This window comes from Phyllobates terribilis, unplaced genomic scaffold (assembly GCF_046119375.1).
Source record: "Phyllobates terribilis strain yellow unplaced genomic scaffold, ASM4611937v1 Scaffold_52__1_contigs__length_9100884, whole genome shotgun sequence".
Classification (NCBI taxonomy): domain Eukaryota; kingdom Metazoa; phylum Chordata; class Amphibia; order Anura; family Dendrobatidae; genus Phyllobates; species Phyllobates terribilis.
Window position 1 is genome coordinate 9,046,961 of NW_027362812.1, and position 27,558 is coordinate 9,074,518.

Sequence of the window (27,558 nt, forward strand, 5' to 3'; positions counted from 1 at the left end):
TGCTGCTGGCTGTCCAGCAGCAGACTGAAGGTGGCTGCTGCTGTGCACAGGTATATAAAGGCTCAGAGCCTATTATGACACGCGCAGCCAGCGTTCCATTGCCACATTCCATCTACTGCAGGCAGGATACCTGGCTGGCTGAATGTCGCTGAGAAGCTCACAGAGACCGCCATAAGCAACAGTTTAACAGAATGCCACAGACTAATCAACCAAACTTTTTGGGTTGGGTTCTCTTTTATAGTCTGCAGGCATTAAATGAAAGAAGTCAGTGTTCCAGCAGAGGGAGACAACGTTTCAGAAAAGGCATTGTAGCAAACCAAAAAAGAAATTTTAAGCGCAGCAGAGTAACCAGCGCACATACCTGTTAGCTCAGGTGAGTTTAAAAGGCTGCTGTTGATAACAAGGGCATTTGCTAAATAGATGGTGTGTGTGCAACAATATACTGAAAGGTCAATTATATTGTGCAGCTTATCTCACCACCTGTAGTTATTTAGGTGAAAGCTCCAAAATGCTTGCCTAATATGTCTGTTTATCCAAAAGGAAGTAAAAAGGGAGAGCTAGAAAGATAGCATTGCATCACATTACATGGCAATGCAATGCACAGTTGCTGAAGTTGAACCAAAATGAGCTTGTAATCTGGCTTCTGCAACTTTGAACATGAAAAATCCAATGAGGAGAAGAAAAGCAAAGCCAAAGAGTCCATCCCAAAATCCGACAAACAAGCAAAATGAACAAAAAACATTGAATTCAATTCTTTCTGATTTTAGAAACTGCATTAAAGAAGGGGTGCACCGGTCCTGGAGATACTGCAATACCAGGTCAATGCGTGGAGTGGACAGAGCAAGCTCTTTTTCCATCTCCCTGTTCTAAAAATCCATTTAATATATGGTCCCCAGATAGGGGACGTATCAGATATTAAACTGATAAGAACAGATACTACACTTGATCTTAGCCAAAAGGCCGAGAAGCGATAACCAGAATTGGTTTCAAACTACGGAGCCACCCAAGGATCCTGAAAAGTCCATTTGTGGAGATGAGCTCCTGGACTCCCGTTAAGAAGACATGTTGTCAACCTCTAGATCCCTTACATGCCTGCACTTTTCGGCTTGCTGCTGCTGCAAGCCACGCGTTTTAGATCTGCATAACTCCACCTCTTTAAACACAGCACCTTCACCCCCTGCTGTTCCCACCCGCCTCAACACCGTTGGAAGGGAGGAGAACCAATTAAGGCGGGGGGTGGGGTGGAACGAGCAGCTGTCTACCCTTAGCAGGAGGGCTCCTGATTACATACCTCTCCTGCTGCTGCTGCTGCTGGCTGTCCAGCAGCAGACTGAAGGTGGCTGCTGCTGTGCACAGGTATATAAAGGCTCAGAGCCTATTATGACACGCGCAGCCAGCGTTCCATTGCCACATTCCATCTACTGCAGGCAGGATACCTGGCTGGCTGAATGTCGCTGAGAAGCTCACAGAGACCGCCATAAGCAACAGTTTAACAGAATGCCACAGACTAATCAACCAAACTTTTTGGGTTGGGTTCTCTTTTATAGTCTGCAGGCATTAAATGAAAGAAGTCAGTGTTCCAGCAGAGGGAGACAACGTTTCAGAAAAGGCATTGTAGCAAACCAAAAAAGAAATTTTAAGCGCAGCAGAGTAACCAGCGCACATACCTGTTAGCTCAGGTGAGTTTAAAAGGCTGCTGTTGATAACAAGGGCATTTGCTAAATAGATGGTGTGTGTGCAACAATATACTGAAAGGTCAATTATATTGTGCAGCTTATCTCACCACCTGTAGTTATTTAGGTGAAAGCTCCAAAATGCTTGCCTAATATGTCTGTTTATCCAAAAGGAAGTAAAAAGGGAGAGCTAGAAAGATAGCATTGCATCACATTACATGGCAATGCAATGCACAGTTGCTGAAGTTGAACCAAAATGAGCTTGTAATCTGGCTTCTGCAACTTTGAACATGAAAAATCCAATGAGGAGAAGAAAAGCAAAGCCAAAGAGTCCATCCCAAAATCCGACAAACAAGCAAAATGAACAAAAAACATTGAATTCAATTCTTTCTGATTTTAGAAACTGCATTAAAGAAGGGGTGCACCGGTCCTGGAGATACTGCAATACCAGGTCAATGCGTGGAGTGGACAGAGCAAGCTCTTTTTCCATCTCCCTGTTCTAAAAATCCATTTAATATATGGTCCCCAGATAGGGGACGTATCAGATATTAAACTGATAAGAACAGATTTTTTTTTTTTTTTTTTTTTTTTTTTTTTAGACTCAGATTACAAAGTCTTGGAATCAACAAAAAGATAAGAAGACTCAAATCCATCATCGTGCATTCTACCAATTTTAATACTTCTCCAAATCTTTTATTTTCTTTTTCTTTTATATATATATATTTATTTATTTTTTCCCTCTTTTTTTTTTTTTTTAAAAATTATATAGTTTTGGCTATTTTTTTTTGTTTGTTTTTGTTTTTGTTTTTTTGTTTTTCCACAGGTTTTCAAAAAATCAAAGCTTACAAGGTAAGTTCATTCCATTTACATTGTTTCCATTTCTCATTTGCTTTCACCTTGCCAAGCGTCATTTTGTCCCTCCAGAAATACATGTACAAATAACTTAGACATAATTTAATACACTGGTCGACTGTTACTTCCTTATGTTTAAACACTAAAATGTTCCTTGCTTTCCACAATGCCGCCTTCACACATGCAATAATAATCCATACAATTTTAAAATCCTCCTCTCTTATCCCCATCCCATAAAATACTCTGTTAAAATCCAAAAAATTAACAGTACTCACAGCTCTCACTATATTGCACACTTTCCTCCATATTGTCTGTGCAAAATTACAATTCCAGAAGATGTGCATGGGTGTTTCACTATTCCCACACCTGGATCTTGGGCACACTTCAGATCTTACCAACCCACGCCTGTGTTGGAACTCACGGGTTGGCAGGCAGTCTTTTACTATACACCAGAGTAAATCCCTGTGTTCATTAGATAACACACTATAATTTACATTCATCCAGATTCTTTCCACAATTTTGAATGAAAAATGTTCCACAGGACTGATACCTATTCTCTCTTCCAGGATTTTTAGGATTTTTTTATGGCATTTAAGAACATTTATTTCGACCATCTTAAGTTTAAAATCTCTTAAAATTTTTTCTAAAACAATATAATTTCCTGGAGGTAAAAACCTATAAGGCCTATTTAGAGACATCTCCAACCATTTATAATTTCTAATATAGAAACCTAAATTATATATAGAAAACAACTTTAGCTTAGAGCCTGGTCCTAATAAAGTGCATACACAGTTCGCTACATACTTTGCATATAAAAAGGACCTAATATCCGGAAAACCTTTCCCACCTTTTTTCTTTGATTTATATATCTCCTCTCTCTTTACTCTTTCCATCTTGGATCTCCATAAAAAATTAAAACATACCTTAATAACTCTCTTCATGATATTATTTTGGGGGATAAAAACTGTTGAGACATATAAAAACATTGGGAGTAAAACCTGTCTAATAATTAAAATTTTTCCTTCCAGGGTAAGATCTCTCAACTGCCAGAAAGTAATCTTTTTCTTAACTCTTTCCAGCAGAGACTCCCAATTTCTTACATTACCACCTGACTCTGAGAAATAAATACCTAAAATTTTTACTTCATTCATTCTTGTTAATTTACACTCAGAATCTACAATAAAATCACCAACAGTTAAAATACCAGATTTTTCCATGTTAATTTTAAAACCCGATGCGCCCCCAAACCAATCCACTGTTCTTATGGCTCTGTTCATGCTTCTAGTGTCTTTAACTAAAACCGTCACATCATCCATATATGCCACCACTTTAACTTGTTCATTGCAACTCCCGGGAATAAAAAAACCATTGATTACCTTATCTCTCCTAAAAGCTGCTAAAAGTGGTTCAATTGCACAAATAAAAAGAATAGGGGATAAGGGACACCCCTGTTTAACGCCACAGTTTATTTTTACATTATCAGATAAAAAACCATTAATAGATATTTTGCTAAAACATGATTTGTAAAGAGATTTAATACGTTTGCTAAAAACATCCGGGCATCCCATTTTCTCTAAAACTGCAAATAAAAAATCATGGGCAACTCTATCGTACGCTTTTTCAAAATCCAAAGTAATTAGAGCAAGCTTTTGTTTTCTGTCTAAAACATCCCATAAAACATCCCTGATTAAAATCAATGAGTCGCTGATTCTCCGATTTGGCACTGCACACGTCTGATCCACTTCTATTACTGAGCCGATTACCTTTTTTAATCTATTTGCTAGTAACTTTGCATATACCTTACAGTCCGTATTTAAAAGGGTTATTGGTCTCCAATTTTTAATCAGTTCTTTATTTCCTTTCTTAAATAATAAAACAATAAGACCCTCCCACCACGACTCTGGGACACTAAAAGATGCTTCTGCTTCTAAAATTACTTCATAAAAATCCTCACCCATGATCTCCCATAAACACTTGTAAAATTCAACAGGTAGTCCATCTGCTCCCGGCGTTTTGTTATTTTGTAGCGTATTAATTGTATTAAAAACTTCCTCTTTAGTAAAATTCCCTATTAAAAAAGATTTTTCTTCCGCATTAAAATTTTTTTCCAGTCCTTCTAAAAAATGTTTTTTTAGAGACACATCCGTGTTTTTAACAGAAAATAAATCATCATAAAATTCTTTTGCTTTCATCTTCTTCCCCTCCAAACTTGTTTCTCCTTCCAAAACCTTCATATAATCCTTCTTGTCACATATTTTTTTAAAAAAGAATTTTGTGCATTTTTCATCCTCGTCTAAAACTTTTACTCGGGAATTAAAAATAATTTCTTTACCTTTTTCTTTCAGGCAGTTTTGGATCTTTTCTTTTGTTGTTCGGATCGCCTCCTGCAGATCACATCCGTTATTTTCGAGGTGAAAAAAACATTGCAGTTTAGCATTAAGATCATTATAAAAAATACGTTTTGCAGCAGCTTTCTTCTTTCCTTCTTTAATAAAAAATATTTTTACCTCCTTCTTGACAAAATCCCACCAATTAAAAATAGATTTAAAAAACGTTTTTTTTAGCTTCAGTTTTTCATACAGCTTTTTAAAACCTTCCATAACCACCTCGTCTTGTAGTAGGGATACATTAAATTTCCAGTGTGACGGTCTTTTATCCACATCTGATTCTATTTTAAAACTACATTCTATTATTTTATGATCTGAAAAAGGTGTTGAATGCGTTTTAAAACCTGAGCATGTTAGGGCTTGAGATATAAAAATATAATCTATTCTGGATGAAACACCTTTCCCCACCCAAGTGACTTCATGCTCCTTTTTTTGTCCATCTAATGCCCATGTATCTTTAAGATTAAAAGCTGCTAAAATATTTCTAAGACATGAAGCTGACCCATCTTTTACATTTTTTAAATGACAATTAAAATCCCCACCTAAAACTAATGGATCTACTCCAGGTAAAAACAGCTGCAACAGTTCAAACAAATGTAATCTCAAGGCTTTTTCTGCATTTGCAAACACATTAAAACACCTCACTTTCTTCCCATTTTTCTGCACATCAATTCTTAAAATCCTCCCAGGGTATATCTCTTCATAATTTACAATCTCCCAATCTTTAGAGCATAAAAACCCCACACCATCACTTTTTGACTCGTTCCCACCAGAAAAGCATAAGTTACCCTTCCATATACCCTGTAAATATTCATAGCTTATTTTTTTTGTCAAATTACATTCTTGTAGAAAGATAAAATCAATATTTTCATTATTTAAAAAATCATATAAAGCAGTTCTCTTATATAGGTCGTTAAACCCCTGAACATTCAGGGACATTGAGCGGATCATCTTCTAACATTTAGTGCAGGGCTCTTCCCTCCGCCCTCATTCTCTACTGCCGGAGAAGATGGGTCTACCTCCAGATCTGATACATCCGAAGATGACACACTCCCCAGCAGACTTGTTGCTTCTAATGCCTTTACTTTCCCACCACATGGTATTCCTTCATTATCACTTCTATCCACACTTCTTTTTAGAGATTTTTCTGTGCAGTCCATTTGTACCTGCGCGCAAGGTAAGCTCTGCGACAGGGAATTAGTAGGAGTGGACTCCACTATTTCTGGAATATCACTTTCCCCTCCACAACTACTCCCTTTACTTAGTGGAGAAATTTCTTGCAACATTTGACTCTTCTCTTCTCTCTTCTGATCTTCTTTCTTCTGTTCTTCTATCTTCTTCTTTTCATTCTTATCTTCTTTCTTCTTATCTTCTTTCTTCTGCTCTTCTCTCTTTTTCCTTTCCATCTGTTTCTTTATCTCCATGGCCCTTTTTTCTATGTCCTCTATCCTCTTCTGTTTTTCCTCTTCCTTCTTTCTCTTCCTTTCTTCCAACTTCCTTTCCTCTTCTTCTTGTGATTTTTTAACCCGTTCCTCCTTCTTCTTCTCCTTCATTGCCCGTCCCTCCTCTTCCTCTTTTCTCTTTCTTTCTGTCTCCTCCTTCTCACTCCTTTCTTTCTCCTCTTCCCCTTTTTCCTCTTCAGCAGCAATGCCTGCTTCCACATCGTCTTTAGCTTCTTGTTGCTGTTCTTCAGGCGATGTGTCCATCTCCTCTACATCCTTTTTCTTATTTTTAGGGCACTCATCCATCTGGTGAGGAGTACCCATGCAACTAAAACACTTGTTACATTCTGCATCCAGATGTCCATATTTTTTACACACACGGCAGTAGTGTGGCATCCCTGGGAAGAATAAATAACCGCGGCTATGGTTGATATAAACCTGCGGCGGAGGTCTGGACACGCCCCCCTCCTCATTCGGGTTCTTCCTAAATGATACCACATACACACGTTTCCCGTTCCACACTCCAAACTGTGTTTCCCCGCGTCTCTTAGGGATGATTTTGTCACAATACATTGATAGGTAACTTTCAACCTCAGAGTCTGTAATAAATGGACTAAACAAATGAATCGTCAGTACTTTCATTGAAAACTGAAAAGAGGGGATTACTTTCACCCCCTCCAGCTCTACCTTCTCTTTATTTACTTCATAAAGAGCGTAGGCACTTTCACACTGCGAGGCTTTATTAAGCGTAACATCATAAAGTCCTCGAGAAAAAAAAGATTGAAAGCAAAAAAGATGCTCCTTGTCGATCTTCAAGAGCTTACAAATAACATTGAAAATAAATTGAGAATCTTTCACCTGCCGGTGGTCAGGAGCAACCACGAACCTGATGGTGTCCTTCAGCGGATGCTCCTCCGAGAAATAATCATTCGGGTTGCTTGCTTGATTCTCCTTCCTTCCTCCAGGGTTTCTCCTTGTCTCCATGATTTTCCTCTTCTTTTCCAGATACCAAGGAAAATATCACACACGGATCGCAGCCTCCACGAAGTTCGTCCTCCCTCCAACACACTGTCCTCCGTAAAGAAAAGGCACTGCAGCTTTAGCACCGATTCCCAAAAGCAGCACTGGATATCTCCAAAGGCCAAGAATCGGTTCTGCCACCACAGTAACCTTCAGCCCAATGTCACAACCCACTACAGATCGTGCCAAAAGGCCGAGAAGCGATAACCAGAATTGGTTTCAAACTACGGAGCCACCCAAGGATCCTGAAAAGTCCATTTGTGGAGATGAGCTCCTGGACTCCCGTTAAGAAGACATGTTGTCAACCTCTAGATCCCTTACATGCCTGCACTTTTCGGCTTGCTGCTGCTGCAATCCACGCGTTTTAGATCTGCATAACTCCACCTCTTTAAACACAGCACCTTCACCCCCTGCTGTTCCCACCCGCCTCAACACCGTTGGAAGGGAGGAGAACCAATTAAGGCGGGGGGTGGGGTGGAACGAGCAGCTGTCTACCCTTAGCAGGAGGGCTCCTGATTACATACCTCTCCTGCTGCTGCTGCTGCTGGCTGTCCAGCAGCAGACTGAAGGTGGCTGCTGCTGTGCACAGGTATATAAAGGCTCAGAGCCTATTATGACACGCGCAGCCAGCGTTCCATTGCCACATTCCATCTACTGCAGGCAGGATACCTGGCTGGCTGAATGTCGCTGAGAAGCTCACAGAGACCGCCATAAGCAACAGTTTAACAGAATGCCACAGACTAATCAACCAAACTTTTTGGGTTGGGTTCTCTTTTATAGTCTGCAGGCATTAAATGAAAGAAGTCAGTGTTCCAGCAGAAGGAGACAACGTTTCAGAAAAGGCATTGTAGCAAACCAAAAAAGAAATTTTAAGCGCAGCAGAGTAACCAGCGCACATACCTGTTAGCTCAGGTGAGTTTAAAAGGCTGCTGTTGATAACAAGGGCATTTGCTAAATAGATGGTGTGTGTGCAACAATATACTGAAAGTTCAATTATATTGTGCAGCTTATCTCACCACCTGTAGTTATTTAGGTGAAAGCTCCAAAATGCTTGCCTAATATGTCTGTTTATCCAAAAGGAAGTAAAAAGGGAGAGCTAGAAAGATAGCATTGCATCACATTACATGGCAATGCAATGCACAGTTGCTGAAGTTGAACCAAAATGAGCTTGTAATCTGGCTTCTGCAACTTTGAACATGAAAAATCCAATGAGGAGAAGAAAAGCAAAGCCAAAGAGTCCATCCCAAAATCCGACAAACAAGCAAAATGAACAAAAAACATTGAATTCAATTCTTTCTGATTTTAGAAACTGCATTAAAGAAGGGGTGCACCAGTCCTGGAGATACTGCAATACCAGGTCAATGCGTGGAGTGGACAGAGCAAGCTCTTTTTCCATCTCCCTGTTCTAAAAATCCATTTAATATATGGTCCCCAGATAGGGGACGTATCAGATATTAAACTGATAAGAACAGATACTACACTTGATCTTAGCCAAAAGGCCGAGAAGCGATAACCAGAATTGGTTTCAAACTACGGAGCCACCCAAGGATCCTGAAAAGTCCATTTGTGGAGATGAGCTCCTGGACTCCCGTTAAGAAGACATGTTGTCAACCTCTAGATCCCTTACATGCCTGCACTTTTCGGCTTGCTGCTGCTGCAATCCACGCGTTTTAGATCTGCATAACTCCACCTCTTTAAACACAGCACCTTCACCCCCTGCTGTTCCCACCCGCCTCAACACCGTTGGAAGGGAGGAGAACCAATTAAGGCGGGGGGTGGGGTGGAACGAGCAGCTGTCTACCCTTAGCAGGAGGGCTCCTGATTACATACCTCTCCTGCTGCTGCTGCTGCTGGCTGTCCAGCAGCAGACTGAAGGTGGCTGCTGCTGTGCACAGGTATATAAAGGCTCAGAGCCTATTATGACACGCGCAGCCAGCGTTCCATTGCCACATTCCATCTACTGCAGGCAGGATACCTGGCTGGCTGAATGTCGCTGAGAAGCTCACAGAGACCGCCATAAGCAACAGTTTAACAGAATGCCACAGACTAATCAACCAAACTTTTTGGGTTGGGTTCTCTTTTATAGTCTGCAGGCATTAAATGAAAGAAGTCAGTGTTCCAGCAGAAGGAGACAACGTTTCAGAAAAGGCATTGTAGCAAACCAAAAAAGAAATTTTAAGCGCAGCAGAGTAACCAGCGCACATACCTGTTAGCTCAGGTGAGTTTAAAAGGCTGCTGTTGATAACAAGGGCATTTGCTAAATAGATGGTGTGTGTGCAACAATATACTGAAAGGTCAATTATATTGTGCAGCTTATCTCACCACCTGTAGTTATTTAGGTGAAAGCTCCAAAATGCTTGCCTAATATGTCTGTTTATCCAAAAGGAAGTAAAAAGGGAGAGCTAGAAAGATAGCATTGCATCACATTACATGGCAATGCAATGCACAGTTGCTGAAGTTGAACCAAAATGAGCTTGTAATCTGGCTTCTGCAACTTTGAACATGAAAAATCCAATGAGGAGAAGAAAAGCAAAGCCAAAGAGTCCATCCCAAAATCCGACAAACAAGCAAAATGAACAAAAAACATTGAATTCAATTCTTTCTGATTTTAGAAACTGCATTAAAGAAGGGGTGCACCGGTCCTGGAGATACTGCAATACCAGGTCAATGCGTGGAGTGGACAGAGCAAGCTCTTTTTCCATCTCCCTGTTCTAAAAATCCATTTAATATATGGTCCCCAGATAGGGGACGTATCAGATATTAAACTGATAAGAACAGATACTACACTTGATCTTAGCCAAAAGGCCGAGAAGCGATAACCAGAATTGGTTTCAAACTACGGAGCCACCCAAGGATCCTGAAAAGTCCATTTGTGGAGATGAGCTCCTGGACTCCCGTTAAGAAGACATGTTGTCAACCTCTAGATCCCTTACATGCCTGCACTTTTCGGCTTGCTGCTGCTGCAATCCACGCGTTTTAGATCTGCATAACTCCACCTCTTTAAACACAGCACCTTCACCCCCTGCTGTTCCCACCCGCCTCAACACCGTTGGAAGGGAGGAGAACCAATTAAGGCGGGGTGTGGGGTGGAACGAGCAGCTGTCTACCCTTAGCAGGAGGGCTCCTGATTACATACCTCTCCTGCTGCTGCTGCTGCTGGCTGTCCAGCAGCAGACTGAAGGTGGCTGCTGCTGTGCACAGGTATATAAAGGCTCAGAGCCTATTATGACACGCGCAGCCAGCGTTCCATTGCCACATTCCATCTACTGCAGGCAGGATACCTGGCTGGCTGAATGTCGCTGAGAAGCTCACAGAGACCGCCATAAGCAACAGTTTAACAGAATGCCACAGACTAATCAACCAAACTTTTTGGGTTGGGTTCTCTTTTATAGTCTGCAGGCATTAAATGAAAGAAGTCAGTGTTCCAGCAGAAGGAGACAACGTTTCAGAAAAGGCATTGTAGCAAACCAAAAAAGAAATTTTAAGCACAGCAGAGTAACCAGCGCACATACCTGTTAGCTCAGGTGAGTTTAAAAGGCTGCTGTTGATAACAAGGGCATTTGCTAAATTGATGGTGTGTGTGCAACAATATACTGAAAGGTCAATTATATTGTGCAGCTTATCTCACCACCTGTAGTTATTTAGGTGAAAGCTCCAAAATGCTTGCCTAATATGTCTGTTTATCCAAAAGGAAGTAAAAAGGGAGAGCTAGAAAGATAGCATTGCATCACATTACATGGCAATGCAATGCACAGTTGCTGAAGTTGAACCAAAATGAGCTTGTAATCTGGCTTCTGCAACTTTGAACATGAAAAATCCAATGAGGAGAAGAAAAGCAAAGCCAAAGAGTCCATCCCAAAATCCGACAAACAAGCAAAATGAACAAAAAACATTGAATTCAATTCTTTCTGATTTTAGAAACTGCATTAAAGAAGGGGTGCACCGGTCCTGGAGATACTGCAATACCAGGTCAATGCGTGGAGTGGACAGAGCAAGCTCTTTTTCCATCTCCCTGTTCTAAAAATCCATTTAATATATGGTCCCCAGATAGGGGACGTATCAGATATTAAACTGATAAGAACAGATTTTTTTTTTTTTTTTTTTTTTTTTTTTTTTTTTTCTCCTCAGACGAGGAAATTCCACAGTCTATGGAAACCAGACAAAGGAAAATTCCATCAAAACAGCTGCGTCAAATCCAATACGCAATTTGCTGTCCCCATCATCATCGGAAATATTTATTTCATATTTCAAAACAACAATAACAAAAATCAAGAGGTACTAACAATATATCTCCACTTTTTAACTTTCCATATTCCCTCCGCATCCACTTCCCCTCTCCTCTTTTTGTCCCATAGGAAACACACATACATCTTCCCCAAAATCACCTTCACACTATCCTTTACAGCAATTTCCTTCCTTTTAAACACATACACATTCCTCACATCCCATAACACTTCCTTTATACATGCAAGCATCAACCACAAGACTCTTTCCTTCGTCCCATCACATATTCCCAAACCAAACATAAACAACTCAAAAGACAACAAATTCACACCACACAATTCTTTACACAAAGGCCCCATTCTCCCAATCACATCTCTAGCATACTGGCAATTCCAAAAAACATGCAACACACTTTCCCTTCCACCACAGCCATTTCTTGGACACATTTCACTCCTCACCAAACCTCTATTCCTCTGAAACTCTCTCACAGGTAATACTCCATGTAAAGACTGCCACACAACTTCACTCTGTTTGTTGGTCATACCACTCATCCGCACTTTCTTCCAAACCTTCTGCACATCACCACCCCTAACCATATTTATTCCACATTCTACCTCTCTACATTCAATCATCCTATACACAGCCTTCTTATTCTCCAGCAATCTCACATCTGCATCACACAGTTCATACCTCACCAAAAACTTATAAACCCACACATACCATACAGGCACCTCAAAAGCAATCGGACATCGCAAATCCCTTTCTTGCCACTTTAAACGAAACAAATACGCTCCAAATAAATACCTACACATAGATGAAAACTTTCCATCCGCCCTAATCACTTTCAAAACAAACACAACGATATTCACACCAAAAAACACGTCCAAATTCGGAAAACCCAAACCACCTTTTTCCACTCTTTTAACCAAAATTTCTCTCCTAGCTCTCTCCATTTTCGAGTTCCACAAAAAAACAAATAAAATTCTATTCAAGCTTCTCATACACATATATCCTGGTGGAAATACTACCGCAATATATAAAAATATTGGCAACACCACACTCTTAACAATTAAAATCTTCCCAAAAAAGGATAAACTCCTCAATTTCCAAAAATTCAACTTCTGCTCAACTTTTCCTTTCGCATCATCCCAACTTTCTTTCCCATCCAAACTCTCTGAAAACTTCACACCCAAAACTTTAATAGGTCCATTCACTACATTCACACCTACATCCCTACTTAAACTTCCGCCTCCAAAACCCTTACACTCACTCTTTTCCCAATTCACTTTAAACGCAGATGCACCACAAAAAATAGACACTAACAACTTCACCCGCCTCACCGAACATTCAGAATCACATAATACACACACGTCATCCATATAACCACTCACCTTCCATTCTTTTCCTCCACCTCCCGGCACTTGCACACCACGAATTACCTTATCTTTCCTCAGCATACACAACAATGGCTCAATTGCACAAATAAATGCTACAGGGGACAAAGGACACCCCTGTCGCACACCCGAAAACACATTCACTTTCCTACCCACATACCCATTCATTAAAACACAGCTATAAACACCCGCATACAAACTTCTCACTCGCCCAACAAAATCAGCCGGAAAACCCATTTTTAACAACACTCTGAACAAAAAACCATGCGACAACCTATCATAAGCCTTTTCAAAATCCAAACTTAACAAAAATACACTCTTCTTACGACCCATGCAATCCCATAGACAATCTCTTAACATACACACACACTCATGAATCCGCCTCCCAGGTACCGCACAACACTGCTCATCCCCAATCACACTCTCTATCACATCACGCATCCTATTAGCCATAAGTTTTGCATAGATTTTATAATCACAATTAAGTAACGTTATTGGCCTCCAATTCCTCAGACTTTTCAAATCCCCTTTCTTAGGAATTAACACAACCATACCTGCACGCATACTCTCAGCCACCTCCATGTTTCCCCACATATACTTACATACATCCACAAAGTCCTTACCAATCACACCCCACATCACACGATAAAATTCTACTGGGAGGCCATCCTCCCCCGGCGTCTTATTCAAAGCCATACTACACATAACCTTCCATACCTCATCACCAGTCACCTCACCCATCACTCTCTCTCTTTCTGCTTCACTCAACTTACTCTCTAACACACTCAAAACATCATTCTCCAAACATTCATCCCTCTGTTTCACTGCATACAGATCCTCATAAAACTTAGCCACCTCTTCACACATATCCTCTCCACTCACCTCACTTCCATCTGCTCCATACACCACGCTCATACTCTGTTTCTTTCCAAAAACTTTTTTAAAGAAAAACCGAGAACATTTCTCATCCTGCTCCATCTTATCAATCTTTGCCCTAAACACTATGCTTCTCCCTCTCTCCAACAAAAACTCACTAATCTCCTTTTTTACCTCTAAAATATCCTCCTCCACCTCAACTCCTCCTTCCCTTAACTTATACAAAACGCTCAACCGCGCGTTCAGTTTAACAAAACTCTCTCTTTTAATTGCTGCATACTTGTATCCTAAATTTTTAAAGAACATTTTTGTTTGTTTCTTCACCCAGTCCCACCACTCACAAACATTCCCAAACTCATTTTTATGCTTACACCATTCTTCATACCGCCTTTCATACTCCTTTCTCACATCTTCATTCTCTAACAGTTTAACATTTAACTTCCACAATCCTCTCCCAAACACTCCATCAACTTTTATATCCAACTCACACAACATACACACATGATCTGAAAAAAGAACGTTTTCCTGCCTATAATTAACAGAAACCATATTTTTAGAAATAAAACAATAATCCAATCTGGATTGTACCCTACCACTCTCAGAAAAGAAAGTGTTCAACAAAGGATTCATGTTACACACGCGCTGCATATCACACAACCCAAAATCATTCACTAACTCCAATAATGCTTTCCCAGACACATCCACATTCACTCTCCCCACATCACAGTTCATATCACCCACAATTACCACAGGTATTCTTCCTGGAACAAAAAGCTTAATTTTTTCAAATAAATTTTTGCGCTCATTTTTTTCAACTGGCGCATAAACATTAATAACACAAAACTTTACATTCTTGTATACAAAATTAGCAAAGATACATCTCCCCACCTCAATAACCAAATAATCACTCAAAACAACCTCCCTTCCTTTAACCAAAATACCCACACCATCATTCTTATTACATGCACTCCCTGACCACACAGACGCTCCATAAGACCATTCATCCCCTTTCACACCATCCACTACCCCACATTCTTGTAAACAAAAAATAGATGCATTTTGCATAGCTAAAAACTCAAAAATAGCAGCTCTTCTTACTTTACTTTTAAACACTCTTACGTTTTGGGACACTATGGTAAATCCCATAATACTTCTACTCCTTCACCAATTACACAAAGAAATAGCCTTTGGCCTAAACCAAAGCTCACAAGAGGACAAAAAGAAAAAACATTTACAATATTATATGGTGACACTATCCAGCACCACCACTATCCTCCTCCGCCATCAGAACAGAACAGCTGGTTTCCGACCCGCTGGCTTCACCAGCCACACTCCTCATTCTGGCAGTTCTGATCTTCCTCTGAGGCTCACTAAAATCTGCATCATCACTGCCCCCACCATCCTCCCTACGACTCTTCTTTGCACCCCTATCATCCTCCGAAGAAAAATCTTCAGTGTTTTCAGGACCCGAAGGGTGTTCAGGACTGTCGGGTTCCGAGATTTGCACTTCACATCCTGTTGCGTCCATTGCCTCTCCAAAAGTCATCATCTCAGGCAGCTCTGCTTCCACCACTTTCCTAGATATTCTCGCAGACACTGCCTTTTTCTCCACCTTTGCCACTTCCCTCCAGAACTCCTTTTCTTCCCTCCGCTTCTTCCTCATTTCTTCAGCAGAAGAAGAACATGGTCTCAGGGACACCTCCTCTGGCGCCGTAGAGGGAGAGGCTCTACCAGTTTCCCGCCTCCTTCCCTCTCTCTCCTCCCTCTCCAATCTTTCCAGCACTTTCAGTGCGCTTGCCATCTGCCTCCTCTCCAGCTCCTCCTCCTTCTGTTCTTTATCAGAACGTCTAGGTGCACTCATAGGACAGTCCTTATACATGTGATCACTACTCCCACAGACATCACAGGACTTGGCCTCTGGACACTGGTTGGCCATATGCCCCTCCTTTCTGCAATTTCGGCAACACTGCCCTTTAAGGCATGTTACCATGGTATGTCCGAAAGAAAAGCATCTACGGCAAAACATGGGCTGGCCTGGGTAAAAGAGGAAACCTCTATGGCCTGCAACGGAAAAATTTGATGGAGGGTGTCTAAAGCCCCCCACACTGTCAGGATCCCTTTTCAATTTCACACGGAATTTATACTGACAGTTAAAGATTCCTAGACAATTGACTTGCTTCACTCCCTTCCGCACATATTCACAGTAGCGAGAGAGGAAGCACTCCAGCAGCTCAGGGTCTGTAAAAGGGTTATAGACAGTCACAGTCACCTCCTTTTCTTGCAGACCAAACAAAGGTTCCCATCTAACTCCTTCCAAGCAGGGGTCACTAGAGTGACCACGGAGCCATTCAAAGACATTAAGGCAAACATCCTGGTCCATAAAGGTAACGTCATAATTACCTTGACGTGAAAATTCGTTGACACTGAAGATCTCAGAACGTCTTGCTCCAGCTTTGCCTTCAACGATGTCTTGGACAATGAAAACCACGTTGTTCTTGTTCTGGTCAGATGGATCCACGGACAAACGGATGGTGTTCTTCACAAAAGACATCTTGGATTCTGTCGGTATGGAATACCACAGGAAAAAGCAGAAAATCCTCCACAAAAGGGTCCGGATTCCTCCAGGAGACTCGCACCAATCAAGGTACAGTCATACGATCGCAGCCAAAAGGCCGAGAAGCGATAACCAGAATTGGTTTCAAACTACGGAGCCACCCAAGGATCCTGAAAAGTCCATTTGTGGAGATGAGCTCCTGGACTCCCGTTAAGAAGACATGTTGTCAACCTCTAGATCCCTTACATGCCTGCACTTTTCGGCTTGCTGCTGCTGCAATCCACGCGTTTTAGATCTGCATAACTCCACCTCTTTAAACACAGCACCTTCACCCCCTGCTGTTCCCACCCGCCTCAACACCGTTGGAAGGGAGGAGAACCAATTAAGGCGGGGGGTGGGGTGGAACGAGCAGCTGTCTACCCTTAGCAGGAGGGCTCCTGATTACATACCTCTCCTGCTGCTGCTGCTGCTGGCTGTCCAGCAGCAGACTGAAGGTGGCTGCTGCTGTGCACAGGTATATAAAGGCTCAGAGCCTATTATGACACGCGCAGCCAGCGTTCCATTGCCACATTCCATCTACTGCAGGCAGGATACCTGGCTGGCTGAATGTCGCTGAGAAGCTCACAGAGACCGCCATAAGCAACAGTTTAACAGAATGCCACAGACTAATCAACCAAACTTTTTGGGTTGGGTTCTCTTTTATAGTCTGCAGGCATTAAATGAAAGAAGTCAGTGTTCCAGCAGAAGGAGACAACGTTTCAGAAAAGGCATTGTAGCAAACCAAAAAAGAAATTTTAAGCGCAGCAGAGTAACCAGCGCACATACCTGTTAGCTCAGGTGAGTTTAAAAGGCTGCTGTTGATAACAAGGGCATTTGCTAAATAGATGGTGTGTGTGCAACAATATACTGAAAGGTCAATTATATTGTGCAGCTTATCTCACCACCTGTAGTTATTTAGGTGAAAGCTCCAAAATGCTTGCCTAATATGTCTGTTTATCCAAAAGGAAGTAAAAAGGGAGAGCTAGAAAGATAGCATTGCATCACATTACATGGCAATGCAATGCACAGTTGCTGAAGTTGAACCAAAATGAGCTTGTAATCTGGCTTCTGCAACTTTGAACATGAAAAATCCAATGAGGAGAAGAAAAGCAAAGCCAAAGAGTCCATCCCAAAATCCGACAAACAAGCAAAATGAACAAAAAACATTGAATTCAATTCTTTCTGATTTTAGAAACTGCATTAAAGAAGGGGTGCACCGGTCCTGGAGATACTGCAATACCAGGTCAATGCGTGGAGTGGACAGAGCAAGCTCTTTTTCCATCTCCCTGTTCTAAAAATCCATTTAATATATGGTCCCCAGATAGGGGACGTATCAGATATTAAACTGATAAGAACAGATACTACACTTGATCTTAGCCAAAAGGCCGAGAAGCGATAACCAGAATTGGTTTCAAACTACGGAGCCACCCAAGGATCCTGAAAAGTCCATTTGTGGAGATGAGCTCCTGGACTCCCGTTAAGAAGACATGTTGTCAACCTCTAGATCCCTTACATGCCTGCACTTTTCGGCTTGCTGCTGCTGCAATCCACGCGTTTTAGATCTGCATAACTCCACCTCTTTAAACACAGCACCTTCACCCCCTGCTGTTCCCACCCGCCTCAACACCGTTGGAAGGGAGGAGAACCAATTAAGGCGGGGTGTGGGGTGGAACGAGCAGCTGTCTACCCTTAGCAGGAGGGCTCCTGATTACATACCTCTCCTGCTGCTGCTGCTGCTGGCTGTCCAGCAGCAGACTGAAGGTGGCTGCTGCTGTGCACAGGTATATAAAGGCTCAGAGCCTATTATGACACGCGCAGCCAGCGTTCCATTGCCACATTCCATCTACTGCAGGCAGGATACCTGGCTGGCTGAATGTCGCTGAGAAGCTCACAGAGACCGCCATAAGCAACAGTTTAACAGAATGCCACAGACTAATCAACCAAACTTTTTGGGTTGGGTTCTCTTTTATAGTCTGCAGGCATTAAATGAAAGAAGTCAGTGTTCCAGCAGAAGGAGACAACGTTTCAGAAAAGGCATTGTAGCAAACCAAAAAAGAAATTTTAAGCGCAGCAGAGTAACCAGCGCACATACCTGTTAGCTCAGGTGAGTTTAAAAGGCTGCTGTTGATAACAAGGGCATTTGCTAAATAGATGGTGTGTGTGCAACAATATACTGAAAGGTCAATTATATTGTGCAGCTTATCTCACCACCTGTAGTTATTTAGGTGAAAGCTCCAAAATGCTTGCCTAATATGTCTGTTTATCCAAAAGGAAGTAAAAAGGGAGAGCTAGAAAGATAGCATTGCATCACATTACATGGCAATGCAATGCACAGTTGCTGAAGTTGAACCAAAATGAGCTTGTAATCTGGCTTCTGCAACTTTGAACATGAAAAATCCAATGAGGAGAAGAAAAGCAAAGCCAAAGAGTCCATCCCAAAATCCGACAAACAAGCAAAATGAACAAAAAACATTGAATTCAATTCTTTCTGATTTTAGAAACTGCATTAAAGAAGGGGTGCACCGGTCCTGGAGATACTGCAATACCAGGTCAATGCGTGGAGTGGACAGAGCAAGCTCTTTTTCCATCTCCCTGTTCTAAAAATCCATTTAATATATGGTCCCCAGATAGGGGACGTATCAGATATTAAACTGATAAGAACAGATACTACACTTGATCTTAGCCAAAAGGCCGAGAAGCGATAACCAGAATTGGTTTCAAACTACGGAGCCACCCAAGGATCCTGAAAAGTCCATTTGTGGAGATGAGCTCCTGGACTCCCGTTAAGAAGACATGTTGTCAACCTCTAGATCCCTTACATGCCTGCACTTTTCGGCTTGCTGCTGCTGCAATCCACGCGTTTTAGATCTGCATAACTCCACCTCTTTAAACACAGCACCTTCACCCCCTGCTGTTCCCACCCGCCTCAACACCGTTGGAAGGGAGGAGAACCAATTAAGGCGGGGGGTGGGGTGGAACGAGCAGCTGTCTACCCTTAGCAGGAGGGCTCCTGATTACATACCTCTCCTGCTGCTGCTGCTGCTGCTGGCTGTCCAGCAGCAGACTGAAGGTGGCTGCTGCTGTGCACAGGTATATAAAGGCTCAGAGCCTATTATGACACGCGCAGCCAGCGTTCCATTGCCACATTCCATCTACTGCAGGCAGGATACCTGGCTGGCTGAATGTCGCTGAGAAGCTCACAGAGACCGCCATAAGCAACAGTTTAACAGAATGCCACAGACTAATCAACCAAACTTTTTGGGTTGGGTTCTCTTTTATAGTCTGCAGGCATTAAATGAAAGAAGTCAGTGTTCCAGCAGAAGGAGACAACGTTTCAGAAAAGGCATTGTAGCAAACCAAAAAAGAAATTTTAAGCGCAGCAGAGTAACCAGCGCACATACCTGTTAGCTCAGGTGAGTTTAAAAGGCTGCTGTTGATAACAAGGGCATTTGCTAAATAGATGGTGTGTGTGCAACAATATACTGAAAGGTCAATTATATTGTGCAGCTTATCTCACCACCTGTAGTTATTTAGGTGAAAGCTCCAAAATGCTTGCCTAATATGTCTGTTTATCCAAAAGGAAGTAAAAAGGGAGAGCTAGAAAGATAGCATTGCATCACATTACATGGCAATGCAATGCACAGTTGCTGAAGTTGAACCAAAATGAGCTTGTAATCTGGCTTCTGCAACTTTGAACATGAAAAATCCAATGAGGAGAAGAAAAGCAAAGCCAAAGAGTCCATCCCAAAATCCGACAAACAAGCAAAATGAACAAAAAACATTGAATTCAATTCTTTCTGATTTTAGAAACTGCATTAAAGAAGGGGTGCACCGGTCCTGGAGATACTGCAATACCAGGTCAATGCGTGGAGTGGACAGAGCAAGCTCTTTTTCCATCTCCCTGTTCTAAAAATCCATTTAATATATGGTCCCCAGATAGGGGACGTATCAGATATTAAACTGATAAGAACAGATACTACACTTGATCTTAGCCAAAAGGCCGAGAAGCGATAACCAGAATTGGTTTCAAACTACGGAGCCACCCAAGGATCCTGAAAAGTCCATTTGTGGAGATGAGCTCCTGGACTCCCGTTAAGAAGACATGTTGTCAACCTCTAGATCCCTTACATGCCTGCACTTTTCGGCTTGCTGCTGCTGCAATCCACGCGTTTTAGATCTGCATAACTCCACCTCTTTAAACACAGCACCTTCACCCCCTGCTGTTCCCACCCGCCTCAACACCGTTGGAAGGGAGGAGAACCAATTAAGGCGGGGTGTGGGGTGGAACGAGCAGCTGTCTACCCTTAGCAGGAGGGCTCCTGATTACATACCTCTCCTGCTGCTGCTGCTGCTGGCTGTCCAGCAGCAGACTGAAGGTGGCTGCTGCTGTGCACAGGTATATAAAGGCTCAGAGCCTATTATGACACGCGCAGCCAGCGTTCCATTGCCACATTCCATCTACTGCAGGCAGGATACCTGGCTGGCTGAATGTCGCTGAGAAGCTCACAGAGACCGCCATAAGCAACAGTTTAACAGAATGCCACAGACTAATCAACCAAACTTTTTGGGTTGGGTTCTCTTTTATAGTCTGCAGGCATTAAATGAAAGAAGTCAGTGTTCCAGCAGAAGGAGACAACGTTTCAGAAAAGGCATTGTAGCAAACCAAAAAAGAAATTTTAAGCGCAGCAGAGTAACCAGCGCACATACCTGTTAGCTCAGGTGAGTTTAAAAGGCTGCTGTTGATAACAAGGGCATTTGCTAAATAGATGGTGTGTGTGCAACAATATACTGAAAGGTCAATTATATTGTGCAGCTTATCTCACCACCTGTAGTTATTTAGGTGAAAGCTCCAAAATGCTTGCCTAATATGTCTGTTTATCCAAAAGGAAGTAAAAAGGGAGAGCTAGAAAGATAGCATTGCATCACATTACATGGCAATGCAATGCACAGTTGCTGAAGTTGAACCAAAATGAGCTTGTAATCTGGCTTCTGCAACTTTGAACATGAAAAATCCAATGAGGAGAAGAAAAGCAAAGCCAAAGAGTCCATCCCAAAATCCGACAAACAAGCAAAATGAACAAAAAACATTGAATTCAATTCTTTCTGATTTTAGAAACTGCATTAAAGAAGGGGTGCACCGGTCCTGGAGATACTGCAATACCAGGTCAATGCGTGGAGTGGACAGAGCAAGCTCTTTTTCCATCTCCCTGTTCTAAAAATCCATTTAATATATGGTCCCCAGATAGGGGACGTATCAGATATTAAACTGATAAGAACAGATACTACACTTGATCTTAGCCAAAAGGCCGAGAAGCGATAACCAGAATTGGTTTCAAACTACGGAGCCACCCAAGGATCCTGAAAAGTCCATTTGTGGAGATGAGCTCCTGGACTCCCGTTAAGAAGACATGTTGTCAACCTCTAGATCCCTTACATGCCTGCACTTTTCGGCTTGCTGCTGCTGCAATCCACGCGTTTTAGATCTGCATAACTCCACCTCTTTAAACACAGCACCTTCACCCCCTGCTGTTCCCACCCGCCTCAACACCGTTGGAAGGGAGGAGAACCAATTAAGGCGGGGGGTGGGGTGGAACGAGCAGCTGTCTACCCTTAGCAGGAGGGCTCCTGATTACATACCTCTCCTGCTGCTGCTGCTGCTGCTGGCTGTCCAGCAGCAGACTGAAGGTGGCTGCTGCTGTGCACAGGTATATAAAGGCTCAGAGCCTATTATGACACGCGCAGCCAGCGTTCCATTGCCACATTCCATCTACTGCAGGCAGGATACCTGGCTGGCTGAATGTCGCTGAGAAGCTCACAGAGACCGCCATAAGCAACAGTTTAACAGAATGCCACAGACTAATCAACCAAACTTTTTGGGTTGGGTTCTCTTTTATAGTCTGCAGGCATTAAATGAAAGAAGTCAGTGTTCCAGCAGAAGGAGACAACGTTTCAGAAAAGGCATTGTAGCAAACCAAAAAAGAAATTTTAAGCGCAGCAGAGTAACCAGCGCACATACCTGTTAGCTCAGGTGAGTTTAAAAGGCTGCTGTTGATAACAAGGGCATTTGCTAAATAGATGGTGTGTGTGCAACAATATACTGAAAGGTCAATTATATTGTGCAGCTTATCTCACCACCTGTAGTTATTTAGGTGAAAGCTCCAAAATGCTTGCCTAATATGTCTGTTTATCCAAAAGGAAGTAAAAAGGGAGAGCTAGAAAGATAGCATTGCATCACATTACATGGCAATGCAATGCACAGTTGCTGAAGTTGAACCAAAATGAGCTTGTAATCTGGCTTCTGCAACTTTGAACATGAAAAATCCAATGAGGAGAAGAAAAGCAAAGCCAAAGAGTCCATCCCAAAATCCGACAAACAAGCAAAATGAACAAAAAACATTGAATTCAATTCTTTCTGATTTTAGAAACTGCATTAAAGAAGGGGTGCACCGGTCCTGGAGATACTGCAATACCAGGTCAATGCGTGGAGTGGACAGAGCAAGCTCTTTTTCCATCTCCCTGTTCTAAAAATCCATTTAATATATGGTCCCCAGATAGGGGACGTATCAGATATTAAACTGATAAGAACAGATTTTTTTTTTTTTTTTTTTTTTTTTTTTTTTTTTTTTTTAGACTCAGATTACAAAGTCTTGGAATCAACAAAAAGATAAGAAGACTCAAATCCATCATCGTGCATTCTACCAATTTTAATACTTCTCCAAATCTTTTATTTTCTTTTTCTTTTATATATATATATATTTATTTATTTTTTCCCTCTTTTTTTTTTTTAAAAAAAATTATATAGTTTTGGCTATTTTTTTTTGTTTGTTTTTGTTTTTGTTTTTTTGTTTTTCCACAGGTTTTCAAAAAATCAAATCTTACAAGGTAAGTTCATTCCATTTACATTGTTTCCATTTCTCATTTGCTTTCACCTTGCCAAGCGTCATTTTGTCCCTCCTGAAATACATGTACAAATAACTTAGACATAATTTAATACACTGGTCGACTGTTACTTCCTTATGTTTAAGCACTAAAATGTTCCTTGCTTTCCACAATGCCGCCTTCACACATGCAATAATAATCCATACAATTTTAAAATCCTCCTCTCTTATCCCCATCCCATAAAATACTCTGTTAAAATCCAAAAAATTAACAGTACTCACAGCTCTCACTATATTGCACACTTTCCTCCATATTGTCTGTGCAAAATTACAATTCCAGAAGATGTGCATGGGTGTTTCACTATTCCCACACCTGGATCTTGGGCACACTTCAGATCTTACCAACCCACGCCTGTGTTGGAACTCACGGGTTGGCAGGCAGTCTTTTACTATACACCAGAGTAAATCCCTGTGTTCATTAGATAACACACTATAATTTACATTCATCCAGATTCTTTCCACAATTTTGAATGAAAAATGTTCCACAGGACTGATACCTATTCTCTCTTCCAGGATTTTTAGGATTTTTTTATGGCATTTAAGAACATTTATTTCGACCATCTTAAGTTTAAAATCTCTTAAAATTTTTTCTAAAACAATATAATTTCCTGGAGGTAAAAACCTATAAGGCCTATTTAGAGACATCTCCAACCATTTATAATTTCTAATATAGAAACCTAAATTATATATAGAAAACAACTTTAGCTTAGAGCCTGGTCCTAATAAAGTGCATACACAGTTCGCTACATACTTTGCATATAAAAAGGACCTAATATCCGGAAAACCTTTCCCACCTTTTTTCTTTGATTTATATATCTCCTCTCTCTTTACTCTTTCCATCTTGGATCTCCATAAAAAATTAAAACATACCTTAATAACTCTCTTCATGATATTATTTTGGGGGATAAAAACTGTTGAGACATATAAAAACATTGGGAGTAAAACCTGTCTAATAATTAAAATTTTTCCTTCCAGGGTAAGATCTCTCAACTGCCAGAAAGTAATCTTTTTCTTAACTCTTTCCAGCAGAGACTCCCAATTTCTTACATTACCACCTGACTCTGAGAAATAAATACCTAAAATTTTTACTTCATTCATTCTTGTTAATTTACACTCAGAATCTACAATAAAATCACCAACAGTTAAAATACCAGATTTTTCCATGTTAATTTTAAAACCCGATGCGCCCCCAAACCAATCCACTGTTCTTATGGCTCTGTTCATGCTTCTAGTGTCTTTAACTAAAACCGTCACATCATCCATATATGCCACCACTTTAACTTGTTCATTGCAACTCCCGGGAATAAAAAAACCATTGATTACCTTATCTCTCCTAAAAGCTGCTAAAAGTGGTTCAATTGCACAAATAAAAAGAATAGGGGATAAGGGACACCCCTGTTTAACGCCACAGTTTAGTTTTACATTATCAGATAAAAAACCATTAATAGATATTTTGCTAAAACATGATTTGTAAAGAGATTTAATACGTTTGCTAAAAACATCCGGGCATCCCATTTTCTCTAAAACTGCAAATAAAAAATCATGGGCAACTCTATCGTACGCTTTTTCAAAATCCAAAGTAATTAGAGCAAGCTTTTGTTTTCTGTCTAAAACATCCCATAAAACATCCCTGATTAAAATCAATGAGTCGCTGATTCTCAGATTTGGCACTGCACACGTCTGATCCACTTCTATTACTGAGCCGATTACCTTTTTTAATCTATTTGCTAGTAACTTTGCATATACCTTACAGTCCGTATTTAAAAGGGTTATTGGTCTCCAATTTTTAATCAGTTCTTTATTTCCTTTCTTAAATAATAAAACAATAAGACCCTCCCACCACGACTCTGGGACACTAAAAGATGCTTCTGCTTCTAAAATTACTTCATAAAAATCCTCACCCATGATCTCCCATAAACACTTGTAAAATTCAACAGGTAGTCCATCTGCTCCCGGCGTTTTGTTATTTTGTAGCGTATTAATTGTATTAAAAACTTCCTCTTTAGTAAAATTCCCTATTAAAAAAGATTTATCTTCCGCATTAAAATTTTTTTCCAGTCCTTCTAAAAAATGTTTTTTTAGAGACACATCCGTGTTTTTAACAGAAAATAAATCATCATAAAATTCTTTTGCTTTCATCTTCTTCCCCTCCAAACTTGTTTCTCCTTCCAAAACCTTCATATAATCCTTCTTGTCACATATTTTTTTAAAAAAGAATTTTGTGCATTTTTCATCCTCGTCTAAAACTTTTACTCGGGAATTAAAAATAATTTCTTTACCTTTTTCTTTCAGGCAGTTTTGGATCTTTTCTTTTGTTGTTCGGATCGCCTCCTGCAGATCACATCCGTTATTTTCGAGGTGAAAAAAACATTGCAGTTTAGCATTAAGATCATTATAAAAAATACGTTTTGCAGCAGCTTTCTTCTTTCCTTCTTTAATAAAAAATATTTTTACCTCCTTCTTGACAAAATCCCACCAATTAAAAATAGATTTAAAAAACGTTTTTTTTAGCTTCAGTTTTTCATACAGCTTTTTAAAACCTTCCATAACCACCTCGTCTTGTAGTAGGGATACATTAAATTTCCAGTGTGACGGTCTTTTATCCACATCTGATTCTATTTTAAAACTACATTCTATTATTTTATGATCTGAAAAAGGTGTTGAATGCGTTTTAAAACCTGAGCATGTTAGGGCTTGAGATATAAAAATATAATCTATTCTGGATGAAACACCTCTCCCCACCCAAGTGACTTCATGCTCCTTTTTTTGTCCATCTAATGCCCATGTATCTTTAAGATTAAAAGCTGCTAAAATATTTCTAAGACATGAAGCTGACCCATCTTTTACATTTTTTAAATGACAATTAAAATCCCCACCTAAAACTAATGGATCTACTCCAGGTAAAAACAGCTGCAACAGTTCAAACAAATGTAATCTCAAGGCTTTTTCTGCATTTGCATACACATTAAAACACCTCACTTTCTTCCCATTTTTCTGCACATCAATTCTTAAAATCCTCCCAGGGTATATCTCTTCATAATTTACAATCTCCCAATCTTTAGAGCATAAAAACCCCACACCATCACTTTTTGACTCGTTCCCACCAGAAAAGCATAAGTTACCCTTCCATATACCCTGTAAATATTCATAGCTTATTTTTTTTGTCAAATTACATTCTTGTAGAAAGATAAAATCAATATTTTCATTATTTAAAAAATCATATAAAGCAGTTCTCTTATATAGGTCGTTAAACCCCTGAACATTCAGGGACATTGAGCGGATCATCTTCTAACATTTAGTGCAGGGCTCTTCCCTCCGCCCTCATTCTCTACTGCCGGAGAAGATGGGTCTACCTCCAGATCTGATACATCCGAAGATGACACACTCCCCAGCAGACTTGTTGCTTCTAATGCCTTTACTTTCCCACCACATGGTATTCCTTCATTATCACTTCTATCCACACTTCTTTTTAGAGATTTTTCTGTGCAGTCCATTTGTACCTGCGCGCAAGGTAAGCTCTGCGACAGGGAATTAGTAGGAGTGGACTCCACTACTTCTGGAATATCACTTTCCCCTCCACAACTACTCCCTTTACTTAGTGGAGAAATTTCTTGCAACATTTGACTCTTCTCTTCTCTCTTCTGATCTTCTTTCTTCTGTTCTTCTATCTTCTTCTTTTCATTCTTATCTTCTTTCTTCTTATCTTCTTTCTTCTGCTCTTCTCTCTTTTTCCTTTCCATCTGTTTCTTTATCTCCATGGCCCTTTTTTCTATGTCCTCTATCCTCTTCTGTTTTTCCTCTTCCTTCTTTCTCTTCCTTTCTTCCAACTTCCTTTCCTCTTCTTCTTGTGATTTTTTAACCCGTTCCTCCTTCTTCTTCTCCTTCATTGCCCGTCCCTCCTCTTCCTCTTTTCTCTTTCTTTCTGTCTCCTCCTTCTCACTCCTTTCTTTCTCCTCTTCCCCTTTTTCCTCTTCAGCAGCAATGCCTGCTTCCACATCGTCTTTAGCTTCTTGTTGCTGTTCTTCAGGCGATGTGTCCATCTCCTCTACATCCTTTTTCTTATTTTTAGGGCACTCATCCATCTGGTGAGGAGTACCCATGCAACTAAAACACTTGTTACATTCTGCATCCAGATGTCCATATTTTTTACACACACGGC

General features: G+C 40.8%; 7 non-coding genes and 3 pseudogenes across 7 annotated transcripts; all 10 read right to left on the minus strand.

Moving 5' to 3' along the window:
* Positions 1 to 781: 781 nt before the first annotated feature.
* On the minus strand, positions 782 to 972 carry LOC141191995 (U2 spliceosomal RNA). Its single transcript, XR_012265691.1, has one exon. It is a non-coding gene; the product is annotated as a U2 spliceosomal RNA (small nuclear RNA).
* A 1,115-nt stretch (positions 973 to 2,087) lies between these two features.
* On the minus strand, positions 2,088 to 2,310 carry LOC141192143 (U2 spliceosomal RNA; annotated as a pseudogene).
* A 6,384-nt stretch (positions 2,311 to 8,694) lies between these two features.
* On the minus strand, positions 8,695 to 8,885 carry LOC141192044 (U2 spliceosomal RNA). The gene has a single exon (XR_012265739.1). It is a non-coding gene; the product is annotated as a U2 spliceosomal RNA (small nuclear RNA).
* Positions 8,886 to 10,000: 1,115 nt separating this feature from the next.
* LOC141191996 (U2 spliceosomal RNA) lies at positions 10,001 to 10,191 on the minus strand. The gene has a single exon (XR_012265692.1). It is a non-coding gene; the product is annotated as a U2 spliceosomal RNA (small nuclear RNA).
* A 1,115-nt stretch (positions 10,192 to 11,306) lies between these two features.
* LOC141192171 (U2 spliceosomal RNA) lies at positions 11,307 to 11,512 on the minus strand (annotated as a pseudogene).
* Positions 11,513 to 17,667: 6,155 nt separating this feature from the next.
* Positions 17,668 to 17,858, minus strand: LOC141191997 (U2 spliceosomal RNA). The gene has a single exon (XR_012265693.1). It is a non-coding gene; the product is annotated as a U2 spliceosomal RNA (small nuclear RNA).
* Positions 17,859 to 18,973: 1,115 nt separating this feature from the next.
* Positions 18,974 to 19,164, minus strand: LOC141191998 (U2 spliceosomal RNA). Its single transcript, XR_012265694.1, has one exon. It is a non-coding gene; the product is annotated as a U2 spliceosomal RNA (small nuclear RNA).
* A 1,118-nt stretch (positions 19,165 to 20,282) lies between these two features.
* LOC141191999 (U2 spliceosomal RNA) lies at positions 20,283 to 20,473 on the minus strand. Its single transcript, XR_012265695.1, has one exon. It is a non-coding gene; the product is annotated as a U2 spliceosomal RNA (small nuclear RNA).
* A 1,115-nt stretch (positions 20,474 to 21,588) lies between these two features.
* LOC141192000 (U2 spliceosomal RNA) lies at positions 21,589 to 21,779 on the minus strand. The gene has a single exon (XR_012265696.1). It is a non-coding gene; the product is annotated as a U2 spliceosomal RNA (small nuclear RNA).
* Positions 21,780 to 22,897: 1,118 nt separating this feature from the next.
* On the minus strand, positions 22,898 to 23,129 carry LOC141192160 (U2 spliceosomal RNA; annotated as a pseudogene).
* Positions 23,130 to 27,558: the final 4,429 nt, after the last annotated feature.